This window comes from Microtus pennsylvanicus, chromosome 10 (assembly GCF_037038515.1).
Source record: "Microtus pennsylvanicus isolate mMicPen1 chromosome 10, mMicPen1.hap1, whole genome shotgun sequence".
NCBI lineage: Eukaryota > Metazoa > Chordata > Mammalia > Rodentia > Cricetidae > Microtus > Microtus pennsylvanicus.
This window is the reverse complement of record NC_134588.1, coordinates 10,337,066-10,360,504: the sequence shown is the minus strand read 5'-3', so window position 1 is coordinate 10,360,504 and position 23,439 is coordinate 10,337,066. Positions and strand designations below refer to the sequence as shown.

Genomic DNA, 23,439 nt, shown 5'->3' with positions numbered 1-23,439 from the left:
TCTGTTGCTTTATATTATATATAGAGATGTGAATTAATGTCCTCAGCACTGATTATTGCAAAATGGAAATATCATCAAGTTTGGATGTTCACCTTCCTAGACCAGGATGGAGAGGGGAAGACTTTGGACTTTCCACAGGGGAGGGAACCCTGACTGCTCTTCAGACTTGAGAGGGAGGGGGAGAGGAGTGGGGGGATGGGGAGAGGAGTGGGGGGATGGGGAGAGGAGTGGGGGGATGGGGAGAGGAGTGGGGGGATGGGGAGAGGAGTGGGGGGATGGGGAGAGGAGTGGGAGGTTGGGAGGAGGCGGAATTTTTTTTTCTCAATAAAAAAAAAGAAAGGTATACAGAAATAGAGAAAGGAAAAGTCAAGAGGCAAAAGATATATGGGATCAATTATTCTAAGAAAAGCTGGGTAGAATAAGCTAAGCTAAGGCCAGTTACTTATAAGTAAGAATAAGCCTCCATTTGTGATTTGTTTGGGAACTGGGATGTGGGCCCCACAGAAAAGCAGAGAGCAAAGAGCTAAAGAGTAAGAAGAGCAACAACAACAGCAACAGTCCTCTGACCTCTAACTATGGACATTGGCACAGGTGTGCACATGTGTATGCTCACCCACTTACCCCCAACCCCTGACACACACACATTAAAAATAGCTTGAAAAATGAAAAAAAAAATCCATGGATGACTGTGGTGTTGGGCAAATATTGTTTAACAGTAGATGCCTGAGCTAGGGTATGTTCAGGACTTTTCAAATAGCTCTGGAATGTTCCTTTGACCTTACATTTTTGTAATTTGTCTGTGGTTTTGTATATCTATTTTTTCAGTTTATTTTGTAATATTATGATTAAAAATGGAAACGTTAAAAAAAAACAAAAACAAATTAGAGATGCTCTATGCCCTTTATTGTCAAATATTCATCCAAGATTCAATTCTTCATATAAAAGAAATGAGTACTGTTAAATAATATAAAACAGGTAGAAATTATCTGTAAATAAAATCGAGCCTTTCTCTATTATGTATTCAACAACCAATGACTACACTATCACTCTATAACAACGGAGAACCTTCTAGTGGAGTCCAGATGGACAGGACTCCATCTCTGATGAGAGCTACCCAACTTTTATTGTTTCTTAGATTTCACCTCTGTATTTCTTGGACATTCATATTATCTAATTTTGTTGTTATTGTTGTTGCTATGACAAAATACCCAACAAAAGCAACTTAATAGTGTAAAATTTTATTTTGTTCCATAGTTTTATGATACAGTGCACCATGCACGGGAAGCCAGTACAGCAGGAGGCAGCTGCTCACAGTGTATTCAGTCAGGAGGCAGAGAGATAAATATCGATGGTCAACTTACTTTCTTCATTTTATTAAGTTTGGAAAACCAACCTTTGAAAAGGTGAACCCCAAAGTTAGAGTGGATGATGTGGGATTTTCCTCTTTATGCTGTGAATAGGTTTTTGATTAATTAAAAAAAGCTGTTTTGTCCTATGAAAGGGCAGAATATAGCCAGGCTGGAAGAGATATATAGAGAGAGTAGGCAGAGTGAGGGAGACACCATGTAGCTACTGAAGGAAAAAGATGCCAGGCCAGAACCTTACCGGTAAACTACAGTTTCTTGATAGTACATAGATGAAGAGAAATGGGTTAATTTAAGTTATAAGAGCTAGCTAACAATGTGCCTAAGCAATTGACCAAGCAGTGTTGTAATTAATATAATTTCTGTGTGATTATATGGGTCTGAGTGGTCAGGAAATGAGCCTACACACACAGATACACACACACACACACAGAAACACAAACTTATGCACGTGCAACATGAGCACACCTTCACAATCATTCCTCTAGTGATTCCAAATCAAATAATGTTGATAATCAAGATTAATTACCATGAGATCTAATAGGCTTCTTTCATTGGTGCCTATTTAAGTCAGTTTGGGCTGTGATAGAATTACCACAGTGCTGTTATACACAGATCTCTTTCATTCATTGTTCTGAGAAGCTATGAGCCCAAGATTTCATGGTACTGACACATTCACTTCCTGCTGAGGGTCACTACTTGACTTGCTAATGACTGGACACCTTCACCTTCCCACGTGGTCTTTTCTCCCTGTAAAAGGAGGGTAAGATGGAGAGTGTGATGGCTCTTCTTGGTTGTCAACTGGATTACATCTGGATTCACTGAAATCCAAGTGACTGGACATACCTGTGAGGGACTTTTCTTAATTAAATAATTTAAAGTACAAAGACTCACCTTTACTCTGGATCTTTAAGGTGGAAAGATTTAGTTTTAATCTGGGTAATACTGTCAGCTGACAGTAATGTAAAAGACACAAACAAAGAAGCTTTACCTCACTCCGGGAGCAAATCCATTCCTTCATTAGAATTGGCGTCTATGTCTTCAGGATTCTGGTGTATATTGAGACACCCAGCAATGTGGACTGAACAGCTACTGGATTCTTTGACTTTCCTCTGGTAGATAGCCATTGTTGGAGTAGCTAATCTACAACCTGTAAAATTCTCTAATAAATCTGATACACACACACACACACACACACACACAAGCATTCTCTCTCTCTCTCTCTCTCTCTCTCTCTCTCTCTCTCTCTCTCTCTCTCTCTCTCTCTCTCTCATTCTGTCAGTTCTGTTCCTTTAGAAAACTCCAAATAATACAGATTGACAAATTACGGAGACACTCAGAAAGTGGGAGAGGGAAAAAGAGAGAGAGAGAATTTAAGAAACTTAAAACATCTCTCCTTTTATAAGACTGCTGTTATGTAAGGTTATGTCCCTTTTGGTAGAATTTAACTTAACATTAGTTTTCTGCTAAATGTTCTATCTCAGTTTATGATTGCTTTGGGGAGTTAAAATCCTCAAATATATGATCCTTCTGCCTCTCTATTTCTAGTAGTAAAATGACAGACAGACTGACCCATGTCTGACTCCACATTTGATTTTGAGGAAAGCATAGTTCAAACCACAGCACAGCCTTCTTATAAAGCTTAACTGTCAGCTTCTCTGTTTTTGTTACTCTTATACTAAAACAAACTCTTCATGTGACCCTGGGACAGTCCCAAGTGAATTCATTCTATTTACCTGTGTTAAAATGAGGGTATTACCTGAGGTTTTAGACTCAATAGAACACGATGTCTGCTCCTTCAAAGACAACTAGGACAGAGAAGCCTTCACCAGCGAGAGTGGGGCCGGGCTGACAGCGGAGTTGATAAAGTACTTGCCTAGAATGCATGAGGATCTGAGTTAGTCTCCAGAAGCTCTAAAAAGATCAGGTTCCAGTGCTGCATGCATGCTGCACACTTACAGTCCCGGTGGTGGGAAGAGGAGATGAAACAGACCGACCCTGCAGCAAATACTGGCCAGGCAGCCTACACTGCAAGTTCTAGGCCAGTGAGAGACATGCTTCGAAAAACAATGTGAACAGGACCTAACACCCAAGCTTGATCTCTGCCTTCCATATGCACATTCATACACACATACACACACACACACACACACACACACACACACACACACACACACACACACACACACGAGGAGTAAAGGAGAAGGAGCAGAGAGGAAAAGAGTGTTGAGAACAGTATAGTATTAGATGATAAAATTCAGGTGATGTTTTTATAGGGCGCAGGGAGGAAGATACCCATTCAGGACAACAGAGAAGATCCCAGGTATATTATTAAATAGAGATATGAATGAGAAAGGAAAGCAAGAAGCGCTTGGGGCAAAAAAGGACAAGGAAACTTTAGACAATCCAACAACTCCAGAAGCTGAGTAGGAAGTATTTAACTAAGTGTAGCATAAACTTGGCATTCAAAAGGGGGCTACTGTATATTTCTTCAAAAGCAACAGCTTCTTTGTCCTTGAAAACATCAAATATATGTGAACTATAAAGTATAGCACTTAAAATAAGAGATGTACTGGATATATATGAAATTGGAGTAAAAGTGAGTTTTGCTGGTGAGCATGAATTTAGTACTTTGAGCGCTTGTCATAAGTCCTGTTAAAAGATACTGAATGAATAGGACTTGAGTCCTGCATGGGCCAAAAATCACTGTGTGCACATGTTACTCATCAAAGATCATTACTCATTGTTTTTCAGTTAACCCTGAGTCATTATTGATATACGATAGCCACTCCGACTTATTCATTTGATTTATCCCACAAATAGACTAGGGGGTGATGACATTCCTTTACTATACTCTTAATCACCAGACAGGCCTGACTGAAAAAATTCCTTGAAGTTACTATTTTAGGCAGGTGGTCATTAAATATATTATAATAAGGAATAGCAAAATTTCTAGAATTTTCTTTACCAAGACAGCAAGTTCTCTTCTCAAGGCCTAAATGCATATATTTTAAGATAATTTGGTACCCAGTTGGCATTGTGACAAGCGAAGTCTGCCGACAAAAGTGTGAAGCAGCAGCAGTTGAATGAAAGCGAGAGTCCGAGTTTCCCCTCCCTCCCTCCCTCTCTCCCTCCCTCCCTCCCTTCCTCTCTCCCTCCCTCTCTCTCTCCCTTCCTCCCTCCCTCCCTCCCTCCCTCCCTCCCTCATTCCCTCACTCTTTACTCTTTCTTTCCTTCTCTTTTTCCTTCCTTCCTTCCCTCTCACCCTCCCTTCCATTCTCCCTCTCTCCCTGCCTCCTTCCCTCCTCCTTTCCCTCTCATCCTCCCTTCTTCCTCCCTCCCTACTTCCTTCCCTCCCTCCCTTCTTCATTCTTTCCTTCCTTCTCTCCCTCTTTCCCATCTTCTCTCCCCTTTCTTTCCATTCCTTTCCCCCTTTTCCTTCTTGTTTTCTCTTTTTAAGAGGTCACATATAAGCCAGGATGACCTGGATCTCATTATGTTTAATTTTTGATCCCTCTGTTTTCACTTCCTGAATTCTGGGGTAAAAGTATGCCACAAACTCTGGGTTTGTGCAGAGCTAAAGACTGAATCGAACACTGTACCATGCTGTACCAACACTATACCAGCCAAGCTCCTTCTTAGTCTTAAGATTGTATTTTCTTGGCATAATTTCCCAGAGACTCCAGATTCAGCATCTATGTCCCTACCTCTTTCTTCACTCTCTTCTAGGTGCATTTATTTCTGTCTGTTCTACTAAAGAAAAGTAAAAGAAAGACTTTACTCTGTTCTCATAACCTTTAAAACCTTGTTATTTATCAAGAATTTTACCTGTGATACTGCCTGGAATATTCTCCTTGTGTCTCTATAGCCTTATTACAAATTCTTGCAAACACTCCAGGAAGCTTAGCTCCCAAAGAGCAATTTAAAGTGCAGTGAAACTATGGTACAGACAGAAGGTATAATGGAGGTAGGAGGGACAGGGAAGATGTCACCTCTAGACCCTTCCTTCTGTCCATTTGTATGAGCTACTTTTTATACTGCTGTGACCTAAGCAATTTCAAGAAGGAAGGGCAAGTTTTGTCTGATTTTTTTTTTGTTTTTTTTTTTTTGTTACAGTCATTCTATCATTGCATCATTGCAGGACCGGCATATGGATAGCAGGATCTTGAGGCAGCTGATCACTTTACATCCATAGTGAGGATGAAGAGAAAGATGCACATTGATGTTAAACTCATTTTATTTTTCCTTTTCATCATTCTGGTACCCCACCCTAAGGAACAATTCCGCCAGCAGTCTCAGGTCTTCTTAATTAACACAATCCAGAAACTCCCTTCATGGATATCCCAGGTGGTTTGTTTTCTTGGGAATCCTAAATTTTGTTAAGTTGACAATCAAGATTAACCTATCACAGCCTTAAATTGGTAATGGCTTGTCTATGGAACCAAGACTCTCCCTGAGGCTAAACAACAGTCATTTCCTATTCAATGCTGGTGGAGTTTAGAAGACTTGACAACTTTTCTCAGTAACTGCAGTCTCAGGAGTACAGTGGGTGGATGATTTATTTGTAGATAGCTGAGGTGTCCATTTTCCAAGTATTGGAGTCACAAGAGGGACGAGGCTACTGATGTTATGTTTACAGAACATTCAGATGGGAAGACCTGGAGTAGGAGGGAAAGTATTTTGCCCCTTCATCTTCATCTCCGAGAAGTAGTATTTCCGTGCATCCCATCCATCATTTCTGTACTCTTCAACCTGCAGTTTCCTGGTGTTAGGTGGAAGGAAACATGTAGTTCAAGCTGGAAAGCATCTTGCCAAAGCTCGGCAGAGCAGCCATCTTTCCTGGATTTATAGGATCTTGTTTCTGCCTCCATCTGAGAGGCTCATATTTTGTCTTTGGTTGCAGGTGCAAAGCTGAGCAGATTCATGGTTGTAGCTGAGAAGACACACAGAGGCACACGCTGTGCGAATTATTTTCATGTGGATAATATACTTAGGGGGCCTCGACTTGATCATACCAGGCTTATCCTGATCTGAGCCTGGGATTTCCATTTTGATTTTAAAATTAAATTATTTATGTGTTTCTGTTTTTATCCATATATGTTCACTACTCACAATGTTGAATGAATTTTAAGAAACAAATTTCATCCATAATGTCATCAACGATATTAAAAGCTTTAAAAGCACCTATGTAGTCATCTATCCAACTATCCAAGCATCCATTTGTTATTGTATAATCTAGCGTTTAAGCAGCTGTTGTTAGAAAGTGTTGCCATCTATTTATATTAAATACATATGGCATTGTTTGGGGAATTCTTTTACTTTGACAATATATACTTTTATTTGTGACAACATACACAATATCCGCTGTCTGTGGTGTGTGTGTTGTGCAGACGTGTGACTGCATGGACTCATAGTACATATGTGGAGGGTAGAGAAGGCCATTGAGTGTATTTGTCGGTTACTCTCTACCACACCTTGGCAGACTGGATCTTCTGTTGAGCCTGCCACTCCTCATTGTGTCTCTGTTGGTTTGGCCAGCAGCTCAGAAGAGCCATTCTTTTTCTTGCCCCCTCAGTGCAGGGATGGCAAGCACAGACATGACCATGCCAGCTTACCACTTAGGGATTTGAACCCAAGACTTTATGCTTGGACAGAGAGTGTTCGTATTTACAGAGCCATTTTGATATTAAAGGAAATTTACTGGGATGTCAATGGATGTGTTCATAAATGACCTGGGTGGAATAAGCAAGCATGTGGATTGGTTTTAATTTCTATTTCGGTGCTGATATCCCTCTGTCATTAGAGGAAAGCTTTCATACGGTGAAATATAATTCGGGCTTGAGAGTGAGCTGTGTAAACATCTGCCCCTGCAGTTTTCAAAGGACTCCACATAGCTGCCTCAGGGTTACTTTGGATTGAGGAGGAAGACAACATAGGACACTCCTCCTGGGGCTGCTCTACTTCTCTTTTTATAAATACTGTCAACTTTCACAGGGTGACATTTTTACTTTACTGTACTTATTTATTTTGAGCCTAAAGGTTCTCAGGGCTTCAAAATATCTTTGCAAAATGCTGATCTTTGTGCAGCATCTCAATAGAGTGCTCGCCTCTCCTCCAGCTGGCCTTGCAGCTCTCCCGAGTATTCTCTCTGCTGATTCTCCATTCTGGAGGCTGATGTAGCACAGGAGGAAGAATGTCAGAGGATGGTTGCTGACATCAGCCTTGGCCTTCACATGCATCCTCATGCTTTTATAAGTACACACACACACACACACACACACACACACACACACACACACACACAAGTGTATGCACACATGTACACCATACACATTAAAAATAAAAAAGGGCTTATTTCAACTCATACTTTTAGAGGGTTTAATACATGGCCCATGTGTCACCTTTATTTGGGGGCCAGTAGTGAAGCAACACATTATGATGGGGACGCCTGAAAACAACAACAAAACCACTGAGCTCATGACATGATGAAAGAGGAGAGGGGAAGGGAGTGCTGAATTTCCGTGTTCTCTTCATGGACATACCCTGACACCAAAGACTGTCTGCTAGTCCCAAGCTCTTAAAGGTTCTACCACCTCCCCAAAGAGCCAAAGTACTGACAAAATCTATAAAAACAGAGCTTCTGGGGGCGTCCAAGATCCAAAGTGTGGCAACTCACAACCCAGAAAAAAGCAGTTGACATTAGAAGACACACATGTGACTCAAAGTGGAATCAATTGGTTTGTTTGCTTTAATATATCATTGGTGACACAGGACTTAAGTGTCCCTGGTCCTCAGTAGCAGGATGGGGCAATTGATAGGGTTGAAATGACTACTATGACAGTGTTGGGGAAAGAAAAATAAAAACCAGACAGGCCTCTACTGTTAGGTAGATGAGCCAATTTAGTGTGGTAGGAAAAGACAGACTTTTCCTCCTCCTTCATAAAGATCAAGACAGGTTGTCCAGAGACAGTTTTATTTATTTATTTATTACAGATTTATGTGACATGAAAGACTTCAAAAACTCCTTGGGAAAGGAGCTTATGTTGATGCTTTTAGCTTCAGTGAAGTACAGTCAGGCACAAAGAAATCAGAAATAGTGTGATCTAACCCTGTAGTCAGAGCCTGGCAACCTGAGCAAGCCAAGCTTGGCCGTCTGTCCTCAGTAAGCCAATTAAAGGAATAAGTCACAGGGAAAAAACAAAGAAAGAATACTGATCTAACATGGCTACCCTGGGGAGATGGAGAGAGAGGTATAATGATCCCCCCTAAGTTACAGTTAACTTAAATCCAAGGTCTGGATTTAAGTTGAGAGTCAGAGGAACACACAGCTAAGCAGTCCTGATCCTTCTGTGGGATGCGGTCCTGCCCATCATCTTTGTTAGGACAGGTCTTCTCTGACAAAAAGTCTGGTAAGTTACCAGAAGTGTGAAAAAATTTTTCAGGACACTGGATTCTCCTGCAGCTGGTACCAGGGCTTCACCCATTTCATTTCCCCAATTTCTTAGTGATGATTGTCTCCATAACCTGCTAGTCAAAGGGTCCCCATATATTTCTAGAATACCTTCATTCCTGCCGGCATGGTTCACAAACAACAGCAGACTAAGGAGTGAGCTCTTCAGACATGCTGAACGATCCAGTTAGTGATCCCTCTTCCCACACGAGGCAACAGGACCTTTCCGCAGTGGCGGTTTTCCCGTGAAAACGGGGATACAAAGCTTTCCAGGCTGTGCCTTACTTTGGGGCAATGAAGTTCTCTTTTCTATGACCCTCTTGAGGAAGAGTCCTGTGGTTCATTTTCCTCCCTTTAGAAAAGTTAGAGGACAGGATGGCAAAAGATCCAAAGGGGTCGGAAAGAGCTCTGGAGTCAGCTGTTTCGTAACTTCCTCTGTTCAAAACACTCAGTACACCAAGGAACTCTAATTGGAGGCATTGTGTTCTAAGCATCAAGAACATTTAACTTTAAGCAATGTGAAAGTGGGAACAACTTTAAACACACTTCTATTCAAGCTCAAAGGTGGCGTAAGGGGTCAGGGATCCCTCAAATTAGGGCAAGATCTGTCTCACAGTGCAAATGCCAACCACAGACCAGGAAATATTAGGATAGTGCTACTGCTCTCTGCTCCACGACTGGTTTCAGTATTAGCAAAGAACGTGAAAAATCCTACAAGGTAATTGCTGAAGCTGTTCATGAAGAGTTTGGAGAGTAGCCTCTTGTTTTACTGTTACGTCTATGATCCTGTCTGAGGATAAGAACCATTTTCTTATAAACATGGGTCAGCATCCCAGCCATTTTACCTTGTGCCCTGAGAGTCTCAGGATACATGGCTAGTTTGTGTCTTAAGCCTTATCCCCTAGAGTCTCTGATTATGTGGCTGACACCATCAAGCATGGCAAATTCTTCTCCTCCAACTTGCACATCTGACCAATTCAACCTTCCTTGTGTAATTCCAGTTCTACCTCTGTAATTTCAGGACTCAAAGACATTTGATGTTACTCATCTTCCCTTGGACAACCCAATGCCCCTTTCCCTGGAAAGGGCAGGCATTTTCCCTCTTGTCTCAGTTGCTTTTATCTCTGCTGTGAAGAAATACCAGAGATGAACATTTTTAAAGGGAGGGTTTATTTTAGCTCGCAGTTGGAAGATGAAGTCCATCATGGTGGAAGTCATGGCAGCAGGAGCTTGCAATAACTATCACAGTGTATCCATAAGCAAGAAGCAGGATGGTGGGCCCCTTTGTTCCGTCCCACCTGGTTAGTTTATACCTGAAATAACCACACAGATATTGTATTAATTAAATTACTGCCTGGCCCATTATCTCTAGCCTCTTATTAGCTAACTCTCACATCTTGATTCAACCCATTTCTAATAATCTGTATGTCACCATGAGGTCGTGGCTTACCGAGAAACATTCAACATGTCTGACCTGGCAGCTCCATTGCAGCTCTTTCTCTGCTTTCTGCTTTCCAGAATTCAGTTCTGTCTCCCCACCTACTTAAGTTCTGACCTATCACCAGGCCCAAAGCAGTTTCTTTATTAACCAATGAAAGCAACACAAATACAGAAGAACCTCCTACACCAGTTCCCTTTCTCCTTTTTGTACTCCAGGAACCCAGCCCATGGATTGGTGCTGCCCACAGGCAGGGTGGGCCTTCCAATCTCAGTTAATGTCCTCTGGATGATCCTTTATAGACATTCATGGAGGTTTGTCTCCTGTGTGATTCTTGGTGCTACCAAGTCGTAAACAATCCCTTCTTCCTCTCACACATCTTCATGACCACACACAAGTTCCTAAAACTGTTTTCACATGTTCTATACAGAATGTCTGTCCTACCTTATTAACTATGTACCACCTACCTCATGAGAGGATGGATATGTTATATGTGCCTTCTTTCTTTCTTCCTTCCTTTCTTTCTTTCTTTCTTTCTTTCTTTCTTTTTTTCTTTCTTTCTTTCTTTCTTTCTTTCTTTCTTTCTTCCTCTTTTTAAAACTCTTTTCTGATTGGGAGCCCAACACTCAGCTATCAAAGAATGACACAGAGATTTACTTTTACTTATAAATAGCCAGCCTTAGCTTGGCTTATTTCTAGCCAGCCTTTTTTTTCTTTAACATAAATTAAATTAATTATCTTTGACTTCTGGGTTTTTATCTTTCTATATTTCTGTATATCTTTCCTTTCCTTCCTATTTCATGTCCAACTGTGAGACTGGCCTCCAGCATCCCGCTCTCCTCCTTTTCTTGCTCCTCTCTCTCTTTTTGTCCTATTTATCTTCTCTGCTTGTCAGCCCACCTATACCTTTTCTTCCTAGCTATTTGTTGTTCAGCTCTTTATTAGACCAATCAGTTGTTTGGGGGCAGACAAAGTAACACAGCTTCACAGAGCTAAACAAATGCAACAACAACAAAAAAATGGACCACATCTTTAAGCATCATTGAACAAATAGTCCACAGCTTAAACAAATGTAACACATCTTCAACTAGTATTCTACAACAGCTATATGAGTATGTAGAGCTGATTTCTCTTCATATTGTATAAATGTTTTGCATTTTGCTAAAGATTTCCAAGGAGAGATGGTATAATGTTCATTTTCCTCTGTGTCACTGGTAACATGGCACACTGCATAACCAACTTGAATTTGTTGAATGAAAGACAAGATACCTAATGTATCCTTACTCAGTTACTAATTCCCTAATTTTTAATACTTTTCCTTGTTAATAAACATACTTATTTATTAGTTAGCTCAAATCAGATAACTAGTCTTTGCTTGAGGAATTTTCAGTGCATTGAGATGGCAAATGAGAAAATGTGTACAAACAACTAGTTTTCTACACAATAAGAGAATGAAGAGTTTCTCAATTTCCAGTACAAAGTACGAAAAGCTCTTTCCTTTCTCCGCACCATTCCATTCCATGAAGAAAATAAAGGGCTGAGGATATAGCTCAGTTGGTATAGTATTTGTCTAGCATGAAGGTTACTATCCAGCACTGTATAGACATAGTGGCTCACAATTGTAATGCCAGCACTCTGGAGGAAAAGGCAGGAGGATCAAAAGTACAAAGTCATCTCAAGCGCCATAAACTGCTTGAAGCTACCCTGGGTTAGGTGCCATGACATCCTATTGTCTCAAAAAAGATTGTGCTAAACTGAAAACAAACAGACAAAGAAAAAATTGATGCCCCCCCCCTACAAAAGAAATTAACAACAACAATAACAAAATAAACTGAAAAATTCAGACCAGAACAGTTCAAAAATAGGTATGCAATCTCATGTTTCAGCTTATTTTAGTCTATAGAAAATACTTGCTCAGACTAATGTTATTTATTTCATTAATACTGTGTTTATTAGTGAGGTAAATGCGAGTATGTATGTATATGATACGGGTGTCCTCTTAAAAGTCTGTATGCCTATTTGTCTTTTATCATTGTACATACATAATTTCAAAATTTCACTTAGATCATATTTATACTTGAGTTCACGAATGTTCAACTAACTCAGCACTGTGGAGCAATGAACCAGATAACCTTTTCTTTGATTCTGAATTCCTAAAGTTTACCATGCTGCACCCTTCTCCCAAGTTGTAGTAATCACTAATATCTACAGGTATTGCCATATATCCCCATGAGGAAAATAGCCAAATTCAGTCTCAAGTTAAGCACACACTGGCACAGAAGTTCAAAGATAGGGTCTTAGGGAAGTGCTCATATAATTTCACTGATCAACAGCAATAAAGCAAAAGTTGGAAATAGGAAATTTGGATATTTATTGTTTCATCCATCTAGAGCCAATATTTCCCTTTCACTATTTCCTTCTAAGCAGTATAGCAATCTGTTCTTTAAATAGTTACACAATCTTCCATACGCAGAAATGTTAATCAAAGTTCTCGCTACTCTTTCCTTATGAATATCAATGCTGGCTTGTTTTCCTCTAGACACAGAACTACAGAGGACCCTGACAGCCCTGCCACATCCCTTGCCACTTCACTTTCATGTCTGTGTCTTGCACTGAAATTTCTACACCACTGTGTGGAAATATACAGTACATGGATTTGAGTATTGATAGGTGTTTAATCTGAGACAGAAAGCAGCCACACATTCTCCACAGTATGGATGTGTAACCCCCCCTTTTCCTACTTGTTTAATAGCAGCTATTGCAAGGCATTAGTTTATTTTAGATACTGAGTCTCATGTAGCCCAGGTATGCTTCATACTACATAGCTGAAGTCAATTTTGAACTCCACATCTTTCTGCCTCTACCTCCAAAGTACAGGGCTATAGCTATACACCACCACACCAGTTTACATGGAGTTGGTGATGAACCCAAGTCTTCATACATGCTAGGCAAGCACTTGATAGAACTATGTCTCTAGATCCTGCTCTAGCTTTTTGTTGTTTTAATTTTAATTTTTAATTATGTGTGTCTGTCTGTGCAGTGTGTACACTTGAGTTCTGGTGCCCATGGAGGACAGAAAAGGACATTTCTGTACAAGGAGAGACTTGCTCTAAATCACATACATTATGTTAACTACATTCTAGGTTGCTGAAACAAAAATCCCTGACAAGAAGCAACTTAAGGGAGTGTCTTAGTCGGCAGTCAGGGAGTGTCTTAGCAGTGCTCTACTGCTGTGAACTGACACCATGACCATGGCAACTCATGTAAAAAAGGCATTTAATTGGGACTTACTACAGTTTGAGAGTTTGGTCCGTGATCATCATAGCAGGGAGCATGGCTGGATGTGGATGTGTAATGATGTAGTCGTAGCTAAGAACTTTATATCACAAACTACAGAGAGACAGAGAGAGAGAGAGAGAGAGAGAGATTGGACAGCACTCCAGCCACACACCTATTTCTACAAGCCTATACCACCTAATCCTGATTCTATTGAACACTTCCACTCCCTGGTGACTAAGCATTCAAATGTGGAAGCCTCTGGGGCCCATTCTTATTCAAATCGCTTCAGGAAATAAAGGTTTGCTTTGAAGTTCCAGGAGATATAGCATGCCATGACAGGGAAGATATGGTGGCTGGTCACATTATGCACTTATGCACAGACGAAATGTGTCTAATGACACATTAAGTCTCTTCAGTATTCAGGAATGTTCCGTGATGTATACTGAGATAAACTGTGAAACAAATCACTGTTTTGGCTTAAGGGAAAATGGACTTTTCCCTGAAGGGAGTTGGTTGTGCCAGGACTAAGAGAACAGTCACTCTGGAATTCTCATATCTTCTACATTCATTCTTATCTGCTCTTCGGAGAAAAGGCTGCAGGAGCTGGCTTACCATGCAACTGGGTAGAAGAGATGTGTACTGGACTTCCCAGGGTACCTGCTGTACTTGCCAGGTCCCAGAGCAAAGGGTTACATGGAAAACATATGGAAGGCAAGTGGGGCTAGAGAGATAGGGAAAGTCCAAGGCTAAAATGCTGTGGGCCTTGAGACACCTGATCATTCCCTCAGGACATTTACATGCACTGAGCTTTTCTTCCTTGGTATTTGAGGACCAAGTTCTCTCACTAATCTATCTTGTGGGTGGATGGGGGTGGAAGGTTCCTTCTCCTCTGTCACTGGTTTCTTGCTTCTTTTGATCCTGATGATGCTTTATTTCAGTTCTGATTCCTGCCATGAAGTTGAAGGGGAAAGTCAGTATCGGAGCTAGTGATGAAGGAAAGAACAAGAACTTTTATCTTGTATGTTTATTACCTTGCAAAATGATGCAAGAAAGGTTGGTTTCCTGTTGGATTTTTGGGAAATATTCAGTTTACAGAATGGCATGTGTTCATTCTAGAAAAATTTGAACAAAAAATTAACTTTGCATGTCTGTGTATTTGTATGTGTATTCATACATGTGTGTATGGGTTCATACATGTGTGCAAATGAGTATGGAGCCCAAGAAATAATATGGGATTCCCCTCTGTATGCTATGAATACCATTAGTTAATAAAGAACTGGCTTGGCCTGACAGAATAGAACAGAGCTAGGTGGGGAAAACTAAACTGAATGCTGGAAGAAAGAAAAGAGGAGTTAATGAGAAGTCATGTGGCCCCTTCGGACACAAATGCCAAAACTTCACCTGGTAAGCCACATGGCAATACACTTATTAATAGAAATGGGTTAAATTGAAATATAAGAGCTAGTCGATAAGAAGTTAGAGCTAATAGGCCAAGCAATGATTTAATTAATACAGTTTCTGTGTGGTTATTTCAGGGCTGAGCAGTCAGGAACAAACTAGTGGCCTCTCACAACAAAGAAATGTCTTCTTGGATTGTTCTCTAGCTTATTATTTTGATTCAGCATTAGATGAACCTTGGGCTTACCCATTGGCTAGCCTGAATGGCACACATGATTCAGGGATCTCCCTGACTCTCCTCACTATGGTCACAGTATATCTGATTTTCACATGGGTGACAGAGATCCAGCCTCATCTCATCATACAATAAACACTTCACTGGCTAACCTGTCTCCTCATTTGTAAGAAGGCAACTCTATTCCAGTGGCTACTGAGAGTTTATTTTTAATTTTTGTCTGTTTATTTTTGTTTGTTTCCCAGTAAGTATGATTAAGATTTGGTAGAAATGCTTTCTAGATTCTAGCATTGGGTAATCAGTTCCAATCAGTTACCAATTTAGTAGAAATGTTTCAATGTTTTTGGGACACTTTTTTTCTGCTTCTTGATGCAGGATTTTACTGTCCTATTGTTTTATGCAAATGGTAAAATTTTAGACAGGCAAAAGTAATCCTGATCTAGAGGTTTGATATATTAAAGATAAACACAAAACAGGACATTGGCATACTTCTGTTACAATTTCCTAGATGTGAAGTTCTATAAATAAATTTTAATATTTGCAGAGTTTAAAAAATATTTATTTTAACTTTTATGTTATTGTTTTCATGTGTGCACGTATATGCATAAATGGATTCTTGTTCCATACAAAGACCATAAAAGGGTGTAAGTTTCCTTGAAATCGAGTTACAGACCCTATGAGTTTCCATGCCAAACCTGGGTTCTCTGCAAGATCAGCAAGTCCTCTTAACCACTGAACCATCTCTCTAGCTCCAACATCAACCTCCATCAGTACTTTTTTAGTTAATTTATTTTTCATAATACATGTAGAAAGACAATAAATATTTCTCATTAGGCACTTGACAAACAAAATTTCTTAAATATTAGTTCATATTACACAGGTAGCAACTGTATTTGTTCTTGCATGTGTCGGGAGTCAAAATACTCATTAGTTAGTGCATTCTAGTCTTTTACAAGCTTGGCGTTTAGTTTATACACACTCTGATTGATCTGAGAAGTTTCACTGTAGCCAAATAGCAAAGGGGGCAGGCAGGAGTGCAAGGCGCTGGAGTATAAAAAGCTTTACTAAGGCATAGTTAGGAACAAGTGCAGTAACCCCTGTACTTCTGCTGTGTATATATATATATATATGTCAGTGGTCATGGAGTGGAGCAGGTCTGACCTTGTTTGAGAAGCTTGGTAAAAATCTCATATTGACAAACATTGTAGGCCAGCAATTATTTTGCAATGACCTTTCTGTATAATTGAAATCTCCTGTGCAACTCTGGTCTGTAAAGACTCAGGCGGCATGAATATGGCATTAGCTACAGGGTCACAAACCTTTATTATACTTGTTTTCTTGCTTATGCATTCATGGCTCTTGTATGTCACAGCACAGAGAAAGGAATTCATACATATGCAGTGATGGGTATGAACTCCTGACCAGAGGTGCAACTGATGGCTGAAGGTCCAATGAAAGGCAGAGTTTTACAAGACAGTGATCTCACAAATCACCTCAGACTGTCTCCAAGGTTCTTGACTTGATTCTAAGAGGACAGGGATGCTCAAGGTAAGAATTCCATGGACTCAAATCAATACCTAGCCTGAAAGTATAGAAAGGGTCTTAATACAAATGAGAGGAATTCTTATATCCAGGAGTCATATCACTCAGCAATGTAACTCTTCTATCAACTTGGCTTGTTAGAGGACCAAGAATAAGAAGGGACTGGAGAGATAGCTTAATTGGTAAAATATTTGCTGTGTTATCATGAAGACCAGAATTAAATTTCCAACACTAACATAAAAAGCTAGATGTGGTCATGGGCTTGAAATCCAGGGCTGGGGGTGAAGAACAGGAGGCTTTCTTGCCCAGTTAGTCTAGATGAATTAGTGAACTTCAGATTTAGTGAGAGACACTGTCTCAAATACTAAGGTGGAAATGGTAGAGAAAGAGACCCATTTTTGACCTCTGGCCTTCACATCTGGACACATGCACACACACACACACAAAAGTCAGGGTCAGGATTTCTTGTTCAGGAGGGGATATGGACTCAGACTTTAGGAGAGAGAATACTCAGCGTGTGGTGGGAACTTTGGCATCAATGGTGCATTGCCTCTACATACATCAACCTCTTTTGTACCTCAAATAAAGGATAGATGTGTCTCCTCTCAGGCCTACTGAATTACTCCTTCCAAGCCTATCTTCCTGATGGATGTGATCTATGTATATAAAATAAGAAATAGAGGAGAAAGAGAGTAAGGCAAAAATTTCAAAAGTGTAGGGTGAAGGAGAAAATATTTGTATTAAGATTTACATTTCTTCTTTGGGTAAGGAGAAGGATTCAGAGAAAAATATGAAAGCCCAAAGTGGGTATGTTCAGTATCTTGATAATCTTTTATTTTGGTAATTGACCATATTTTCTATCACTCTGATGGATAGTGAATGTGTGGACTTTACCAAACAGAAATGTCCCGTTTCTAAGGAAAACTTGATCTTTGGGAAACTACAGGTTAGCATCAAGCTAACATAGGCTGCCCTTCTGATTGCACTTCAGTCTCACCCTAGAGACATGATGCTGTTTCTTAAGAAGCCTAGGATTACATGATCCGAAAAGAGTGAGACTTCCTGGGGTCAGAGTTGGGAGAGCCTGGAAGGACATTGGAGTCAATCTAGTCATAACAGTCTAGTTCTAGGTGTGTGTGTGTGTGTGTGTGTGTGTGTGTGTGTGTGTGTGGTGCACATATGTGTGTGCGCACAAGCATTCATAGATGATAGAGATAGGTAGATGAATAGATAGATGAGAGATGATAAATAGACAGAAAGAAACATGTGATAGATAAAAAGACAGAATATATTCTATCTAAATCAGACTATGAAAGTAAAAACAAGACCACAGACTGGGAGGAAGATAACTCAGGAGAGCAGTTAGACTTGAAGTTTCTGAGGGAATGCTTGGGGTGCTCCAGTCCAGCAGATGGGTAATGGAGGCCTTTGACAAAAGCTGTGAACTGAGCCCCAGTGACTCTGTCTGTGGCACAGAGCTTGCTTACCTCTTTTTCAGGCTATCTCCTCCTCTGTACCTCACCTAGTTGGCATTTTCAGGAAAGTTTATTTTACCCCAAATTGAGACTGCAATAAGTAGATGAAGAAATAGGAATGTGAGCATGGATTTTTATTTTTCCAAAGTTGAAAAGTTAACTAGGAGACAGAGGAACAGCTCTCTTCCATGGTCCCTGGAAAGGAAGTCTCTGGCACTGATTTGACTTGTCCTATCCAGAGTTTATCAACACCTATAGTTCTTGAAATCTTGTTTTTGATGCCCTTATTTGAACTACCTGGAGGCAAACATCAACTACTTGTAGCTCTTTATGTCCTGTTATTGAAAATGTTGTTCATTCTCTCTCAATGCTATCTTCCTATCTAACAGACTCAATCATAGCAATTCCATGCCAAGACGACTAGAAAGTAGATTTTTATAGTATCTACTAGTTGGAAAAAATAAAAACTAGTTTACAAGGAAATTACAGAGCCATGTAGTAAAACCTGCTTCTCAACAATGATGTATCTGTGCTAGTGTGCCTTCATAAATTATTTTTTAAAAATTTTTTGGTCTTTGGTAAAATTAATTTAATGTGTTCATCATGAAACAAAAAAAAATTTTCCTGTGAGCACCAACTTGGTTCTCATACCCTCCTTAGCATCAACAATCCAGCTGCCACAGGGATCACACGGTCCCTTCTGCAGATTTTCAGTCTTCCAGATAAAAAATAATTAAAATATGGATTCAGATGGACATTTGAGACCAGCTAACCCAGGATGTGACCAGCACCCAGCTTTCTCAGGTGCTCCTCCAAGACAATGCATACAAATAAGCAGGAAGCAGTCTTGAAAACCGATGTCCCAATTCCTTTAACCTGTTGTGCCTGACCTCTATAAGAAAGACATGGGAATGTTATGATCTGATGGCCTGGTCTGTCACTTGTTTACCCTGTCCCTTTAAGAGACAAGTCCAGCCCACTGCCATTACCCCCCCTCTGCCTTTGCAAGCTGGTCCCCCTCCTGTGAGCTTTCTGTCTCTGACCCAAGAGTGGTTGCTGCCACTCCTCCCCCACCTCTCTCCCTCTCTCTGTTTCTCTCTATCGCCCCTTTCCCCTTCCCTTCCATTTATTTTATAGTTTATTCATTATATTTATAGTTTATTCAGTGGGCTCACTGAATAAACTATACCCAGACTCTTTCTGCATGGCGTGTTTATCCATCTCTGTCTCTCACCCACTAGCGCCGGCTGTGGGTCTCAAGTCTCTGATCACCTGCCACTGCAGCTTTTCCTGGGACTGGCTTCTTCTCATGGCCCACCACCACCTCTTGGGGAACTACAGTTAGCCCTAGAGCTACAGCTATGGTTATGGAGTTGGTCCCATCCTCACCACTCCTTTTCCCTTAGAGGATGTGCAGTGCTTTGCACAGAAAGCTTGAGAGCTAGACCTAGCAGCCACAGGCTTCAGATTTAAGCACAAACATACTGGCTACAACAATGAAAACGAGAAGTTATGAGAATGGGTACAGGCAACAAACAAGTCATGAATAGGATTAAATGTTTGCAGGTGAAGGAGATGGGAATGCTGCACTGGGAGAAAGCTGGGAAGCAGTAGGTTTTCACCAGACAGGGAGAGAGGGTGATGTTTCTCTGTTGAAGGCTGTGAAGTGTTCAGTCCATGGGGCAGGCCTATGGGAGTGTTCATCACCCCCACATAATGCATAGCCAGCCCATGGGACCTATGGGAGAAATTCCTACCATCATCTACTGCATCCACAGCACAGCACAGAGGAGCCTTGCTTTATAAACTTATGAAGTTTTTAGGATTATGGTTAAAACATTGTACTTATTTTTATAACTTAAATTTAGAAAATTTGCTTGCAAAGTGCGCATTGGCTCTTGTTCAAGAGGATCTTGGTTCTATTCCTAGTACCCACATAACAGCTTCCAATTATCAGTATCTCAAGTTCCAGGGGATGTGACCCTCCTCTATCCTCTGCAACACTAGATGCAGACATGGTACACAGACACACACTTTACACAGAACACCCACACACATAAGCAAACAAAGAAATAAAGATTTAAAACTTCTTCACTCTCTGTCTCTGTCTGTGTGTATCTCTATTGTGCATGTGTATGTTTGTGTTTAAGTATGTATACATGCATATATATATTTATGCAAGTGTGCTCTTCTGTGGTTGTATGCACACACACATAGGTGCCATGGTACACATGTGAAGATCAGAGTAACACTTTCTATAGTGGATTGTCTCCATCCATCTTTTGCTGTTCCTCATGTCCCCAGTTACCTGTCCACAAGCTTACAGACTGTTTCTCTCTCTCTCTCTCTCTCTCTCTCTCTCTCTCTCTCTCTCTCTCTCTCTCTCTCTCTCTTTCTTTCTCTGTCTCTCATTTCCATACCAGACGCTGGGGTCATAGATACATGCCACCACATCTAGCTAGCTGTTGTGCATAGTTCTGGATCCAACTCAAACTCAGGCTGTCAGTTTGTGCTAAAAGCACTCTGATCTGTTGAACAATTTGCTGGCTTTAAACTTGTTTTTCTACTGAAGGTTAGTGAGGTCTGTTCAAGCACCTGTGTAGACATGTAATAAATCAAAAACTCTAACATAGTATAACCTCCTGGGCAAAAATAAATATGCTCTAAATGGATCCTTGAACCCCTCTTTTGGCTATCAAGTTATAGAAAAATAAACTTCACAAAACTGAAATTTCCCCAGGAGTCTCATGTTCAGAAAAGGAAAAGACTGAAGCTTAGTGCCAGCTAGAGGAAGAACTTGTCTTCTGGAAAGAGATTCCCCACAGTTAGGAAACTTGTCAGAACACCTGGCTAGGGCAACTGGAAATAGATCAAGAGGATGTGTGGCACTTTGACAAGAGTTGATTAGCTAAATGCAGTTCCAGCCATCTATTTACACCCAGGACTCATATCAGGACCCCAAAGATGGGTTTGGGAGGTCGCTGGACCTCTTCATTTCTCGTCTAAATGTGGCTCTTCTTATCTGCTCTTCACGATTGTGTGTCTCTTTACCTAGCCTATTATGGATGGTTGCCAAGCCTGGTTTATTTGAACTGCCAGGATTCAGGCTGTGACCCTGATAGTTCGGATCACATACCCTTATCTCTGAGGGATAATCCTGTGCTTTCAGAGAGCAAGTCCCTAACAATAATATGTAAGAAGAAGAAGAAATTTACTAGACTAGTTAAAAGAGAAAACTCTTGAGGCAGATTCTTTTACATCAACTACTGGGTTTATTAATGGTGTCTTACAGGGCCTGAAGCAAATTTTCTGTGTTTAGAATGAGCATTATACAAATATTTATCTCCTAAGATTGTGATGATAATTAAGTGAGATGCCAAAGGAAACTGCAACAGGGACTGACATACAATTTGCACAATGGTGAAATCTTGTGCGGAAAGAAGTTTGCATCAAAGATAAAAAAAACAGATATCAGTGAAAATTTTGTTCTATAAATGTTATGCAACTTTGAGTTTACAGCATTGTATTGACTAGATGTATATTATTTCGACACAAGCTAGAGTCATTTGAGGAGAGAGATCCCCAGTTGAGAAAATGCCTTTGTAAGATTTGTCTGTAGACAAGTGTCTACAATACTTCTGTTATTGATGATGGATGTGGCTGAGTCCAGCTCACTTGGGGGCAGAGCTATGCCTCCGTAGGTGAATGGTATAAAAAAATAGGCTGAGCAAGCCATGGGGAGCAAGCCAATAAGCAACAGTCCTCCATGGTCTCTGAATTATTGTCAGCCTTGAGGTTCTGGGCTTAAATTCCATCCTTGACTTCCCTCAGTGAGGGAAATAAGCAGTTTCCTTTTCAAATTGTTCTTTGTCATGGTGTTTCATCACTGTCATAAAAACCCTAATAAAAACATATGTGTGTGTGTGTGTGTGTGTGTGTGTGTGTGTGTAGACTTGGGGAGGCTGGAAGAGAGAATTAGATCCCATGGAGCTGGTAGTAGTTGTGGGTAAACTGTGGGACTTGTGTACTCAGAGCGAACTCAGGACTCGTGGAAGAGCAGTACCTTTAACTGCAGAGTCATTTCTCCAACCCCTAATGTGTAATGTTTGAAAGCCAAAGCCCATTTCTACCTTTTTTTTTTTAAAAAGAATATGCGTGAGACGAATAAGATCTAGAAGGTTCCTTCCTCATGGCAGAAATTCCATAGAGGAAAGATACTTTCAAAACTGTAGATGTTACATCTCTCTCCTTCTTTTTAGTTTTGCTCCAGTATTTTGTTTTCATCTCTTCCTGCTGAGTTGTGAGCTCACCTGCCTAGCATCACAGGAACTATTCATTATTCTTGCCTTTTACCCAGAATTCTTTGAATCCATTCAATTCTTGTTCTCATCCCATTGCGCCATCTACAATCTCCTTTTTAGTTCTTTAAATGAGTTTCTTCAGCCTTCCACACACCAGTAAGGTGATTAAAGTCTCCTTTTTTAAAAATCATACTTCCTCTAAATGCCTATGAGGATTGGCCCCTGGCAAAGCATTACCTCAAAGAAATGTAAATTACAAGCCACAGGGGCTTGTGGGGAGGATAATGGAAGTAAGTGTGTGATACCTCTCAGAGAATAAGGATTCAGCTGAAAGATTTTGATAGATAAAGCAAGTGTTTCCATAAAAGAAAAAGGCATAAAAAAAGTGCTAAGGAAGCCTAAAGGAATTCCTCTGGATAAACTGGGAATAAAAAGCATCAGAGGATGGGCAGGATAGATGGTTCAGTGGTTAAGACTACAATACTGTTTTTTCTGAGGAACCAAGTTTGGTTCCCAGCACCGATATAATGGATCACAACCATCTGTATCTCCAATAGTAGAGATATCACACACCTTCTGAACTACAAGAGCCCCAAGCATGCACATGGTGCACTTACAAACTTGCTGGTAATACATTAATACACACAAAACAAACAAACAAACAAATAAATAAATAAATCCTTAAAACAATTATTTAAAACCAAAAGGCACAAATGTGATTATATACACCAATAATCCCAACATTCTGGAGACTGCAATAGGATCTTCAGTTTGAGGCCAACTTGAGTTACATAGTGAGACCCTGTTTCAAGAAAGGCTGGGTAAGAGTCTAAGTGAATGAAGCACTTGTCTTGAAGTCTGAATACCAGAGTTAGGATCCCAAGAAGCCATGTAAATCTAGTGCAACAGCACATCTATAATCCCAGTATTCTACAGGGAGAAGGAAGGCAGAGACAG

The 23,439-nt window shown here is 40.4% G+C and overlaps 1 protein-coding gene and 1 non-coding gene across 3 annotated transcripts in view; both read left to right on the top strand.

Annotated features, from left to right (window-relative positions):
* Cntnap5 (contactin associated protein family member 5) overlaps positions 1-23,439 on the top strand; it is a 964,156-nt gene that overhangs the window by 296,323 nt on the left and 644,394 nt on the right. The window lies entirely within an intron of this gene.
* LOC142859263 (U5 spliceosomal RNA) lies at positions 11,370-11,486 on the top strand. The gene has a single exon (XR_012912173.1). It is a non-coding gene; the product is annotated as a U5 spliceosomal RNA (small nuclear RNA).